A 14,682-nucleotide genomic window follows, 5' to 3' on the forward strand; every position below is an offset into this window, starting at 1 on the left:
AATCACCACTTCACCACTTCTGGGAGAACTTCTTCTATATCTGAACAGAACACGTGGTATCGAACCTTGCTGGATTTTCTAAGGCGTGGAATTTTGCCCGCAGATCTTCCTTTCTTTTTATTATTATTTTTTTCTTATATACCAAGGGCATAATTGGTATTTTCAGCTAACCTATAATTTGCTTTAGTGAAGAACGTGTAAAAGTCTCCCCCGCTTCTTTTAATTCTTGCATCATCAATCAATTAAAGAGATTCTAGGATGTTCTATTCCTGTTTTCTTCCTACGATTCTCCAATTCAGCCATTCCTTTTAGTTTATTCTTCTCTTTCTAAATCTGAATTTATTTACATTTGCTTATTTCATGAATCTCCGTCATTCTTATTTCTCTTTAACTTAGTTGCTATATCTTTTATTCCATTCTCCAACCAACTTTTTATGAATCTTTTAGTAATTGATTTTAAACTGGGCTGGAGTGCAAGAATTATGCTTGAAATTGGTTTGGCCGCTGCGTATTAAAGTGGTATAAGCATGTCCTACTCCAACACTGCCACACTGGTGAGAACTCAATTCATTATTTACTCAGTGAGTTCATGCATTTGTCTCTAGATTCTAGAATGTTCTCATCTCTAATTCTTGCCACATAATACTTTATATATTTCAAAAATTGATCCACCTTTATCTATTGCCACGTAATGAGTTACAATTGCTTAATTCGATTTGTCACGTAATATTCAAATCAAGGAAATTTTTGATTTACCATTATGGTTTTCGAAAATCTTGGGTTTTAAGCTAATGACTATTTTCTCAGCTTCTACTCATGATTAATTAGTATGATCATACGGTACCTTGTTAGAGAATATTGTTTTGGTTTCTTATTCTATAATTTTGTGGCAAAATTGGCTCTACAATTTTAGCAATAGATTTTTTTTTTTATTTTGTACTTTGCCCAAAAAGCTGAGGGTTTGCGTGTTTATTTGGAATCCATATATCCAGATGAATAGTTATGTTTTTGGTTTAAAATTTCTGAATGATTTTTGTTTAGTCTTGTCATGACCCAATTTAGGATTGTGACCGGCACTTAGGAGTGAGTGCTCCCAAGTAAGCCTCATCGGAAATTTTACAGAAAATCGGATAGAGTTTTCCCTGTTTTTGGACCATCCCAAAAGCTTTCATGTCTCAAATCAACAACCAAACATCCTAATATTATACCAAACAATTTACAACTTGTCAATTAACCAATACATGTCTCCACCATAACTAAACCACCAGCTAACCACTAGAAATACTAATTTATCTCCAACTTTGATAAATGAGAACGATACTCAACATAAGACTATAATAACGAAAGAATATGACACTAAAATAATGACTATGGAGCGACTCTAAGAGTTCAATGAAAAGACCATAACAATAAGTAAAATCTCTACCCACGCGAACAAGTGCGAGGCTCACCGAGAAATATCAACCTGTGCGCTCTAATTAACGAAATTCTCGCCTGCGTCAACTGCTGTCTAGTACTCGTGCCAAAATTCCAAATGCTTCACCTCGAGCAATTCATACAACTTCCTCTAATTCAATCTGGAGTGTATTGCTGGAACTTAAGGAATTGTATGCCAAAGATTAGATGAAACACGGTCTTCAGCGCTAAAGAAACATCCGAGACTCTCTTTCGTTTGTTTTTCCCGTTCGATGCTTTCTTCCTTTCCTTCTAAGGTTTTTTTTTCTTCTGAAATCGTTTTGCTTCTGTCCGTTCCCCTTTCTTTCCCTTTTCTTTTAGTTGTGGCTTTGACCTTCTTTTAGTTAAAGTAGGTTTCTTCCCCCTTTTTTTAATTTATTTATTTGTTACTTTTTGGTGTAAATTACTTAATTGCCCTTTTTGTATGAGGAGTATTACATTCTTCCCACCTTATGAAATTCGGTTCCCGAATTTAGCTCTGGTACGTACCTGTAAACTGAAATAAATGAGGATACTTGACTCGCATAACATCTTCTATTTCCCATGTAGCTTCTTCAACAGTATGATTTCTCCATAAGACTTTCACGAACAGAATTTCTTTTGACCGTAGTTTTCTTATTTGTCTATCAACAATTGTCATCTGCTCTTCCTCATAAGACAACTTCTCATCAAGCGGTATAGTTGGTGCTTCAAGCACCTGGGATGAGTCTGATATACATTTTCTTAGCATTGAGACATGAAATATTGGGTGAATAAAAGATAACTCAGGAGGAAGTGCCAAACGATAAGCCACCGCTCCCACTCGGTCTAGTATCTCATACGGTCCTATAAACATGGGGCTCAACTTGCCTCTTTTCCCAAACCGCATCACACCTTTCATAGGAGAGACTCGTAGGAACACTTTGTCCCCAATTGTGAACACTAAATCTCTTTTTCTCTTATCAGCATAAGACTTTTATCTACTTTGAGCTGCAAGCAATCTCTGTCTGATCAACTGGACCTTGTCCATAGCTTCTTGTACTAGGTCGGGTCCCAATAAGTTAGTCTCACCAGCTTCAAACCATCCGATAGGAAAACGACATCTTCTACCATACAATGATTCGTACGGTGCCATTTGAGTACTGGAGTGGAAGTTATTGTTGTAAGCAAATTCAGCTAAAGGTAGATAAGCATCCCAACTACCTCCAAACTCAAGAATGCAAGCTCTCAACATATCCTCCAAGATCTGTATAGTACGTTCAGACTGCCCGTCTGTATGTGGATGAAATGCAGTACTAAGATCTACTCGTGTACACAATGCTTCTTGAAAAGATTTCCAAAAGTGTGAGGTAAATTATGATCCTCTATCAGAGATGATAGATATTGGAACTCCGTGAAGTCAGACAATTTCGTTCATAAATATCTATGCATACCTGACTCCACCATATGTAGTCTTCACCTGCAAAAAGTGTGATGATTTTGTCAGTCGATCTACAATCACCCATACCGAGTCATAACCTCTAAGGGTTCGTGGTAGCCCGGTGACAAAATCTATAGTAATTCTTTCCCATTTCCACTCTGGAATCTCAATTTGTTGTAGTAGTCCTGCAGGTCGCTGATGCTCTGCCTTGACCTGCTGACAAGTCAAACAACTAGAAATAAAGTTAGCAACATCTTTCTTCATACCTTCCTACCAATAAAATTGCTTCAGGTCATGGTACATTTTTTGTGGATCCAGGATGTATATCATCAATAAATACTATAACAAATCTATCCAGAAACGGCTTGAACACCCTATTCATTAAATCCATGAATGCCGCTGGAGCATTAGTCAATCCGAAAGGCATCACAAGAAACTCATAGTGCCCGTATCGAGTCCGGAAAGCATCTTAGAAATATCTTCATCTTTGATTCTAAGTTGATGATAACCACAACAAAGGTCAATCTTCGAAAAATGGCCAGCTCCTTGTAACTGATCAAACATGTCATCTATACGAGGCAAAGGATATTTATTACGTATTGTTATCTTGTTCAACTGCCTGTAGTCAATGCACATTCTCAAGGATCCGTCTTTTTTCTTTGTGAATAGTATTGGTGCACCCCATGGTGATACACTAGGTCTAATAAAACCCTTATCTAACAAATCTTGTAACTGTTGCTTTAGCTCCCTCAACTCTGCTGGTGCCATTCGATATGGGTTGTGTGTCAGGTAGCAAATCAATACCAAAGTCTATTTCTCGTATTGGAGGCAATCCTGGTAAATCCTCAGGAAATACATCAGAAAATTCTCTCACTACTGGTACATTTTCTATACTAACTGTTTCCTTTCTTGTATCACTTACAATAGCTAAGAGACCCAAGCAACCTTTCTTCAGAAGTTGTTGAGCCTTCATAAAAGATATAATTTTGCAAGTCTCTCGAACCTAACTCCCTCTTAGAATAAAACTAGGTTCATTTGCTATCTCAAACTTAACTATCTTTGCATGACAATCGACTATAACATAGCAAGAAGATAACCAATCCATTCCCATCAGCATGTCAAAGTCAATCACATCAAGTACAATAAGGTCAGCTAGAGTATCTCTACCCTCAACCCGAATCTGATAAGCACGATATACGTATTCAGCTAATAGAGACTCTCCAATAGGTGTAACAACTAGAAAAAGATCATTCAATAGCTCGGGTTGTCTACTAAATCTCAAAGCAAAGTACGAGGACACATAGGAGTGAGTAGATCCCGAATCAATCAACGCAAGTGCATCAAATGAACAGACAGAAAGAATACATGTAACCACTGCATTCGATGCCTGGGCATCCTGTCTAGTAAATGCAAAAACTCTCGCCTGACCTCTACCAGCATTGCCTTGTCCTTGATTCACAGTAGCACGATCTCCAGCACCTCAACCTCTATTTCTTGTACCTGTAGCACCCGAAGTATTACGGGTAGTCTGAGTCGGTGCAACTGACTGAATAGAAGCCTGGTTGAAATTTCTCGGAGGCTGAGGGCAATCCCTCAAGTGATGTCCCAACTGGCCACACCGAAAGCACTCTCCAGTTAAAACACGACATTGGCCCAAATGTGATCTACCACAAGTCTGGCAGACTGGAGTAATGGTATATATCTGCCCAGAATTACGATGTCCAGAAGATGATGGTCCCCTATTACCTTGTCTGTAATGTGGTCTGCATGTGGACTGTAAAGACATGTGTGTCCCTGTCTGAGAACCCTGTTGTTGTTGTCCCTGATTTCCTGCTCTTCTATGTTCACTAAAACCACCACTGAAAGCACCCCATGTCTTGGCCTTCTTACGTAAATCACTAGTTGTACGCTCCTCACGTCCCTTGTTTTCAATCTTTCTAGCAAGGTCGACTACATCAAAGTAGGATAAAATCTTCATCTGTGGGGCTACTGCAGTGTATAAACGACCAACCAATCCATCAACAAACCTCTGAACTCGATCTTCTTCGGTAGGCACTAAGTGAGGAGCATATATAGCCAGCTTACAGAACTTAGTGTTATATGTTGACACATCCATATCTGGAGTCTGAACCAATATCTCAAAGTCTCTAGCATATTGTTGCATCAGACTGTCTAGAAGAAAATGATTCTTAAACAACTTAGTGAACTCGTCCCATGTTAGTGGTGGTGCTCCTGCTGGCCTTCCTAGCAATACCGTTTCATACCATGTGTTGGCCATATCCTCTAGTTTGTATGTTGCGAGCTCCACGGCTCTCTCACTAGAACATCCAAGAGCACGTAATGCCTTAAGTGTCCCATCCAAGAAACTTTGAGGATCTGCTGAATTATCGGAACCTATGAATTTTGGTGATTTTAATTTCAAAAACTCTTGCAGGGATACTTCCTTATTTCCGAAAGGCTGAGTCAGTGTAGGTGTTTGTGTCTGTAAAGTAGCCTGAGGAGCTGAACTTCCGCCCTGAGTAGGCACCAATTCCTCTAATACATTCAATAACCTTGTCACTGCATCTGCAGGTAAGGCAACAGTAGGTACAACAATTGACACTAGCGGTGGAGCATTGTGAACTCCCTGCTCTTGCACTTGATCTGGCATAACAGCTTGGGTTTGACCCATGTTCCCAACTTGAGGTTGAGCAGCAGTTTATCTTCTAGTTTGATGAACCCCAACTTGACCGCCACCCCGGGTAGCACCACGTCCAGCACCACGTCCAGCAGCTGAGGGTGGGCGTGTCCTAGCCATCCGCAAAAGAAATATTCCAAAGTCAATCTCAAGTTATCTCAACGCATGATCAAAGAATGAAAGAAGGGAAAACATTCCTAAATGTTCAGTAGCCTCGAGATCATAAGTATGGGCGCCTACATACCCATGAACAAGAATCTACTAAACATTGCTCCATGACTCGGGACTTAAAGCCTAAGCTCTGATACCAACTTTGTCACGACCCAATTTAGGATTGTGACCGGCGCTTAGGAGCGACTGCTCCCAAGTAAGCTTCATCGGAAATTTTACAGAAAATCAGACAGAGTTTCCCCTGTTTTTGGACCATCCCAAAAACTTTCCTGTCTCAAATCAACAACCAAACATCCTAATATTATACCAAATAATTGACAACTTGTCAATTAACCAATACAAGTCTCCACCATAACTAAACCACCAACTAACCACTAGAAATACTAATTTATTTCCAACTTTGATAAATGAGAACGATACTCAACATAAGACTATAATAACGAAAGAATACACATTACAATAAAATAATGACTATGGAGCGACTCTAAGAGCTCAATGAAAAGACCATAACAATAAGTAAAATCTCTGCCCAAGCGAACAAGTGCGAGGCTCACCGAGAAATATCAACATGTGTGCTCTAATTAACGAAATCCTCGCCTGCGTCAACTGCTGTCTAGCACTCGTGCCGAAATTCCAAATGCTTCACCTCGAGCAATTCGTACAACTTCCTCCAATTCAATTTGGAGTGTATTGCTGAAACTTAAGGAATTGTATACCAAAGATTAGATGAAACACGGTCTTCAGCGTTAAAGAAACATCCGAGACTCTCTTTCGTTTGTTTTTCCCGTTCGATGCTTTCTTCCTTTCCTTCTAAGGGTTTTTTTTCTTCTGAAATCGTTTTGCTTCTGTCTGTTCCCCTTTCTTTCCCTTTTCTTTTAGTTGTGGCTTTGACCTTCTTTTAGTTAAAGTAGGTTTCTTCCCTTTTTTTAATTTGTTTATTTGTTACTTTTTTGGGTAAATTACTTAATTGCCCTTTTTTGTATGAGGAGTATTATATTGAATGAAAAGTCGAATTGAAGATCCAACCAGCATTTACTATACAGTTGATTGGGAAGACCCGACACAACAGTAGGGATTCAGATCGGGCCAACCGTCCCGCTCTGCTTTGAAGTAGTTGCATACATGTAGTTTAATTTTATCTTTTCATTAAGGAATTTGAATTTTACCATGGGGTTTGAAATTAGGATTTTCAGAATTCAATCGAACTTCATTACAATGATGGACCAGACAATTTCAAGGTCTCTAAATACACAATAGCTTTTTTGTTCAGTTCTAATTGGGCAAGAATGCGAGACTCAATAGGAGAAGTGTTATTTGTGGCTTGAATTATTTTCTTGTATTTTAAGAAACCCATAGTCCCTATAGGTTTAGGAAAACTCATTGTCCTAATAGATTTGGGAAAAGAAAACTTATAATCCTTGTCAATTTGGAAAACCTTTCTCATATATGTTTGGGACCTTTTGGGATCTATATATAGCGGTTGCAGTTGGGGATTCTATAAATTGTATGGTGATTTTATTCTCATTCATAGTGGAAAACTCTCTCTTCTTTTGCCCCGAGGATTAGGCTTAGTCGAACCTCATTAAATCCTTGTGTTGATTTTTCTTCTCTATTTGCTTTGTGTGTAATTGTGTGCTAGTTAACCCACGATTTTCCGCAACAATTGGTATCAGAGCAAGGTTCGGGTTTCTACACATAATTAGGGTTAATATGTCTTTATCATATGAAGTAGAGAAATTTGTTGGAGGTTCTAGTTTCAGTCTATGGAAGATTATGATGAAATCGTCCTTGGTGTTACAAGGATTATGGAAAGCAATTGATGAGGATTTTCCTGAAGATATGAAAGAGACAAAGAAGGAAGACCTGAAGGAGAGGGCTTTGAGTGTGATCTTCATGAGCGTTACAGATAGCGTTCTTCGGGAAATTGCTGAAGAAACTTCTGCAACAACGACATGGAAGAAGCTGGAAGACTGTATTCTAAGAAATCGCTGACAAACCGCCTCTACCTGAAAAAAAGGTTATACAATCTCCGTATGAACGAAAGTACACTTGTTAAAACGCACCTTGATGAGTTTAATTCAATTATAATGGACCTGAAGAATGTGGATATCAAAATTGAGAGTGAGGATCATGCCTTGATTGTGTTATGTTCTTTACCACAGTCTTATGATACTTTTGCCGATACACTGCTATATGGGAAATATAGCATTTCACTAGAAGATGTTACTAATGCACTAAAATCTAAAGAGTTGAAAAAGAGCTTTCCAGACAACAGAATTGAGGGCGAGGGTCTTGTGATTAGAGGAAGAACACAACAAAAGGACTTTAACAGGAAAAAGTCAACCGCAAGATCAAAGTCTAGAGCAAGGAAGCAAAACTGTTATGAGTGCGGGGAGCAAGGTCACTACAAGAGAGATTGTCCTAAGCTGAAGGAGAAAAGAGGGAAGCAGAAAATAGATAATTCGGCAAATATTGTTGACACTGGAAATAATTCTGATGATAGTGATTACGTAGGGGAAGTTTGTGTTGTGAGTTCTAGTCATGGGCAAAATTCTTGGGTTCTTGATTCTGGTGCTACTTTCCACATGTGTCCACACAAGAATTGGTTTGCAACTTACAAACAAATGAGTGGGACTGCCTATATGGGAGATGATAATCCATTACCAGTAGAGGGGGTTGGTAACATCAAATTGAGAATGTTCAACGGAATTATCAGAAACATTGAGTGTTGGCATGTTCCTCGGATAAAAAGAAATTTGATTTCTCTTTCGACTTTGGATGATCAAGGGTATAAATTTCACTTCGAGAATGGAATACTTGTGTAAAGGCTCCATGGTACTTATGAAGGGTAAACTACATTCTAAATTGTATCATCTTCAGGCCAGTGTAGTTGAAGGGGAAGGTGCTGTAACTTCTGGGAAAAGTGATTTGAATCGGTCTCAGTTGTGGCACTTGCGGCTTGGCCATATGAGTGATAATGGATTGTCTTTGTTGAGTAAGCAGAATTTGCTGAATGGGCACAAAAATCATGTTTTGAGTTTTTGTGAGCATTGTGTGTTTGGTAAACAGACAAGGGTAAAGTTCATCAAGAAGCCCGAGCACAAGACCAGAGACAAGTTAGATTATATACACTCTGACTTGTGGGGTCCAAACAGAGTTCCCTCCAAGAGTGGTGCCAGATATTTTATGACTTTGATTGATGATTACTCGAGGATGGTGTGGGTGTATTTTCTGAAAACAAAATATGAGGCATTTTCGACATTTGTTAAATGGAAGACGATGGTTGAGAGGCAGACGGAAAGAAAAGTTAAGCGTCTTCGAACTGACAACGGGTTGGAATTTTGCAATTCTGAGTTCGATAATTTCTGCAGCAGGGAGGGCATAGTGAGACACCGCACTTGTATCTGAACACCACAACAAAATAGTGTTGCAGAACGTATGAATATAATGCTTTGTGATAGGGCACGAAACATGCTTTCACACTCATGTGTTAGCAAAGATTTTTGGGCTGAAGCAATTAATACAACTTGTTATTTGGTCAATAGATCTCCATCCACAGCTATTGAGTTCAAAACTCCTTTTGAGGTATGGTCAGGTTCGCCTGCTGATTATTCAAATTTAAGGATATTTGGTTGTCCTACTTATGCTCATGTGAGGGATGGAAAACTTGAGCCGAGGGCAAAGACGTGCATATTTCTAGGGTATGCAACTGGAGTGAAAGGTTATAAGTTGTGGTGTACAGATCAAAAGACTCCAGGGCTAATTATCAGTAGGGATGTAACATTCAATGAATCTGCCTCACTGGACAGTCAGAGGGAGAAGGCAATAGCAGAAACAGATCGTGGTGTCAGTGACCGCATAGAGCTAAAAATTGAATCTCCACTAGCTCAACCCAATAGTTCTAAAGTAGAGGAAGTGGAGGAGGTGCAAAATATTGATCAAGATGATAATGTTGATGCACCTACGCAACAACAACCATATAGCATTGCAACATGCAGAGAGAAGAGAGTGATCAACCGACCCCAAAGATTTGCAAACGTAGTTGATGAGAATCTTCTTGGATATACAAATCCAGTTGGATTTGCTTTGGCAGTTGCAGAGACCGTTGATGCGTTTGAGTGTTATAACTATTAGAAGCTATTCCGAGTATAGAACCAAATCGACGGATTAGTGCTACGAGTAAAGAGATTGAGTCTCTTAACAAGTTTAGGTGTTTCCTAGACTTGGTTGATGCGTGCGAAAATGGATAGAGCCCTTGCAAGGGCTGAGGGCAAGGCAGAGAGACGTTGTTTCTGTTGATGAAGAGAATTCAAGCCAAGGGGAAGATTTGTTATTTGTGGCTTGAATTATTTCCTTGTATTTTTAGGAAACCCATAGTCCCTATAGGTTTAGGAAAACCCATTGTCCTAATAGATTTGGGAAAGGAAAACTTATAGTCCTTGTCAAATTGGGAAACCTTTCTCATATATGTTTGGGACCTTTTGGGATCTATATATAGGGTTGTAGTTGGGGATTGTATCGATTGTATGGTGCTTTTCTTCTAATTCATAGTGGAAAAATCTCTCTTCTTTTGCCCCGAGGATTAGGCTTAGCCGAACCTTGTTAAATCCTTGTGTTGATTTTTTTTCTCTATTTGCTTTGTGTATGATTGTGTGCTAGTTAACCCACGATATTTCGCAACAAGAAGCCATAGCGATCTAATGGAATAAATAAACTTTATTCCATATATTGACTTGGTGCATATTAGGTTTTTAATATTTCTCCATGCAGTCCGTTCAAAAATTGAATCATCTAAACATTATCAACTGAAGAAGATCTCTTTGAAACCAAAAACTTTTCTGTACACTTAAATTTATGGTACTAAAGATGTGTCTTTTTTTTTTTTAATTGACTCAGAAGTTCTTCTTTTTCATTTAATGGCATTTCATATAGAAATTTCCCTGTCTAACTTCAACGAATTATGATTTTACTATATTAAAGCAGCTAGCCCAAGACACATCTATCAAGAGGTTTGTCAGAACGTTATATTATTTATTTAAGAATATGTAGAGTTGTGTCCTAAATTATACATGAAAGAAACATGATCATAAAAGAGAATATATCAGTAGATTCTTCGATTTTCTTTAAGGATGACTCAAGAGTGTGGTATTACCTCTCTGTTGCATGTGATCATCAGACAGTGCTTTGGCTTGCCAGAGAGTGAGGTTGACAAATTTTTTTAAATAGCAAAAAAGTAAAACAATGAGAACTGGTTATCTACTACTAACATTTGATATCAGAATATAGAGCTCGATTATTAGAGAGTAAGGATGGCGGTTCTTACCAGTGTATGAGTCGTATAGAGTAGTTTATATTTTGTGAATTGAGGTAGCAAGGTATGTCTTCATGATTCTTTTGGACATTACCAAAAGATTCTTTCAACGTAACTTCAATTATTTATCGACCTTAGTTGTATTTGATATTTTGTTAACTTCTATCATATTATACTTACTCAAATAATTTTTAAATGAATATAATCAACTTGCACAACGTCTTGAGTTATCAATGTAAAACTTTATATGGGAATATTTTATAATATGTGATACGAAATTGTTATGGATCAATTTACCTCATTAGATTCAATAATATGTTAATTATGAAGAAATTGTAATCACATAATTGCTAAGTTCTTAGCTATCTGTTGTATGTCATTTCCGGTTCTTTACTCTCAGTTTTTCTGCAGCACATATTTCACAGCTTCTTTGGATTTTACAAATAGAAGGGGGCCTTGGCGTAACTGGTAAAGTTGTTGCCATGTGACCAGGGGGTCATGAGGTCGAGTCGTGGAAATAGCCTCTTGCAGAAATGCAGGGTAAGGCTGCGTACGATAGACCCTTATGGTCCGGCCCTTCCCCGAACCCCGCACATAACGGGAGCTTAGTGCATCGAGTTGCCTTTTTTCTTTTTGGATTTTACAAATATTTTATTAGCCTCTTAACATTTCATTTACGCCATTTTATTTCTTCATTCTTATATATTTGGACTAATGTTGCCTCTTCAATTAACAAAGTTAAATTCCATCCTACATACAGATTACTGGAAAAGAAAAGATGCATTCAGTGAATGAATGAAATGCCAATAACTGAGATGGTCCAGCACCATCATTATCACAGTATTACTCAAAGAAAGATTATGGGTTATGAGTTATCCAGATGTCCCTTTGTTTCACTAAGTTCCAAGCTAAGCAGCAGTCTTATGATTTAGTACTGAATTCTGGGATCTTGCTAAAAATGCATGTCGTAGAGAGGGAAGAGCAAGCGTAACTTAGAGGCGGAGAACGATGACAACCAATGGGGCTGCTAAAGGTGGGTGCTCTATGGTTGATCAATGATCGACTACATATTTCTTTCCCTATTCCAGAGATTATGCATCCGCACGAAGGAATCAAATCAGTTTCTATAATACATCGTGATATAAACCATCATATTTATCGGAGACATCCTTATCGGAGAAGGTTTGATGTTAAAGTTTCAGGATTCAGGCTTGTAAAATCATATTTCTGTCCGGATCAATCTTATGCTAGCAAGAAGTAGGGATACTATGGCTTATAGGTCAAATACTAGTTTGCTCTCATTGTTCCATTTAAAGTTTATGAAGCTATTTCTTTATGCAATTCAAAACAAATTCTATATCCTCTTTTTCATAATTGTCACAAATTAGATAACTGAATTAATATTGTAGCTTTTATTCTATGTATTTGCAGGTAAGAACAGATAATACCGATGAGGTTAAGCTCAAATGTCGGGCCCGTGCCTTGCACGGGCATACAATATCTAGTTTTTTTTCTTCCTAAAAGGGTTGTTGGTCGTCTCCCTTTTCGTGATCCCGTCGAGTGTTTTTGTTTTTATTTTTGCAACCGAGAGAGTACCTCCTTCGCAAGTTGCTGATATTCGCGGGTGTGTGAGCTCGATTTTTCCCCACACAATGGGGATTCGCGAATGGACACCTTTCCACGAGAGTTTTGGGCGCAAACCTTCCGCTGGTGAGTCGGCTTGTTTCGGCCTTAGTTGCTTTGTTCTTCGCTCCGTATTTTTCTTTACCTTATATCTTCGTTTGGTCGAATTTCTCTCATTGGCAGGTCGGAGAGGAGCGAGAAGGGCGAGCGCTCTTGTTCTTGCTTTTCGTCTGACGACTACTTCTGCTAGGCCCGTACCAGTGGTAGCTGTGGATGAGGGTGCCCAAAGTCTGGCCATTCCGCGGATGCGTCCGCGTCCGATCATATGCATTCGAAGGCTGCTCTTCAGTCGGACACTCCAGTCCCCACAGTTCGCCCGACGGATGAACCTTCTCATGATGGTGGCGAAGAGGCCCCGTCAAAGAGCGGAGGTTGATGTCGGAGAGGGCGTCTTTGATTGAAACGCTCTCGAGGGGCGACCCTATTTCGGCGGTGTTTGAAACCGGCGGTGATGCCAGCCTGGGTGTGGAGGTGGCGCCCATTCGGGCTTAGAAGAGGCTGGCGTGGCAGGCGGACAGAGTTCAGAGGCCGCCGCGATTATTTCGAGCGATCCATCGATGTCTCGGCGGGCCCGTACCCCCTCTTCGGCTAATGAGAGGTTGAAGGGTGTAGTGGTAGATAATTATGAATTTGATTCTGATATTGATCCTGATGACGTGAGGATGTTCTAGGAAGGTTTTACCAGGGTCGATGTGAGGGCGGAAGGCCCTTCCCGTGTGCTCGAAATTTCGTCGAACTTTAACCTGTTGGAGGACACAGTGGACTTGGGGCCCCAATTTGATCTTCTATGCTCCGCCGCCGAAAGCAAGTCTCTTCGGGAGATTAGTAATTCCGGTTTATCACGCGGTGTGGCTAGGATGGCCTTGAGGGTGAGTATCTTTTTGCTATTTTCTTTGTTTTGTGCCATTTGCTTTCGCTGATTCTTCCGTTTTCCCTCCTCAGACTTACATGTTGGAGATCAAGAGTGCTCTTCGGGATGAGACGCAGGACAATATCTTTCTGAAAATGGCCACGAAGTATCACCGGCATCGCAACATGTGCCGTGAGATGCCGCGCAGCTTAAGGCGAGCAATAATACTCAGTCCCTCAAGGAGGAGTTGGAAATGAAGGACGAGGATCTGGTGCGGTATACCTGCAGATATAGCGAGCTCGAGGGGCTGCTTAGGGCCAAAGACGAGGATCTCGAGGTGAGCAAAGGGGTTGCAGCAGAATGCGAGGATCTTCAGGCGAAGGTATTGTCTTTGCGAGCCGAGCTTGAGCAGAATGCCACTAGATTTGCCGATCTGAGTGCAGAGTGGACGGAAAAGGTGGTTGAGCTAGAAAGGAAGGTGGCTGAGTTGGAGAGGGCCGAGGGAGCTCGAGTGGCATCTTTGGCGAGGGTAGCGGCACTGGAAGACACTATCTGCGTTCTCAAGTCTGAGCGGAAAGTTGAAAGGGCGACAACCACACTAAGGGAGGCAAGGCTGGAGGAGCGGATTGGTGAGCTCGAGCGGGATGCCTCAAACCTGAAAGACCAAGTTGTGGCTCTCGAGGCTGAGAAGGAGCAGTTGTTGGCTCCCCCTCACCCCCCTCAAGAATCTGCCTCTGCTGCTGTCCCCTGTAGACATGTAATTTTTTACCCTCCCCAAGATTTTACATATTTTAGCATTTAAATATTTAGTTTAGGCCTAATATTGCTATTTCAACTAGTTTTGACTCTTTTACTTTATTTTGTCAGAAAAATAAAAATTACAATTTTTTTCTCTTTTATTTAGGTAATTGATATTTTATCGTGTTACTTTTAGTTTATCTACCTTTCATAAAATTTAAAAATACAAAAATAGTTTCACTTTATTTTCAGGAATAGTAGTAGTTTGGTAGGAATATTATTTTAATTTTGCAATAATTTTAATCTAATTCCATTTTTATCTTTTAGTATGATATTTGAAAAATACCAAAAAGGTTTATTTTAACCGTTCGTTTTATTTTAATAGTTATTTTGCTTAA

General features: G+C 39.6%; 2 long non-coding RNA genes across 2 annotated transcripts; both read left to right on the top strand.

Annotated features, from left to right (window-relative positions):
• The first annotated feature begins 230 nt into the window (after positions 1-230).
• Positions 231-12,382, top strand: LOC107793800 (uncharacterized). The gene is made up of 2 exons (XR_001649810.2): positions 231-554; positions 11,774-12,382. It is a non-coding gene; the product is annotated as an uncharacterized LOC107793800 (long non-coding RNA).
• A 62-nt stretch (positions 12,383-12,444) lies between these two features.
• LOC142174849 (uncharacterized) lies at positions 12,445-14,443 on the top strand. The gene is made up of 3 exons (XR_012703935.1): positions 12,445-12,723; positions 12,820-13,565; positions 13,639-14,443. It is a non-coding gene; the product is annotated as an uncharacterized LOC142174849 (long non-coding RNA).
• Positions 14,444-14,682: the final 239 nt, after the last annotated feature.

The sequence above is a fragment of the Nicotiana tabacum genome, chromosome 20 (assembly GCF_000715075.1).
Source record: "Nicotiana tabacum cultivar K326 chromosome 20, ASM71507v2, whole genome shotgun sequence".
NCBI lineage: Eukaryota > Viridiplantae > Streptophyta > Magnoliopsida > Solanales > Solanaceae > Nicotiana > Nicotiana tabacum.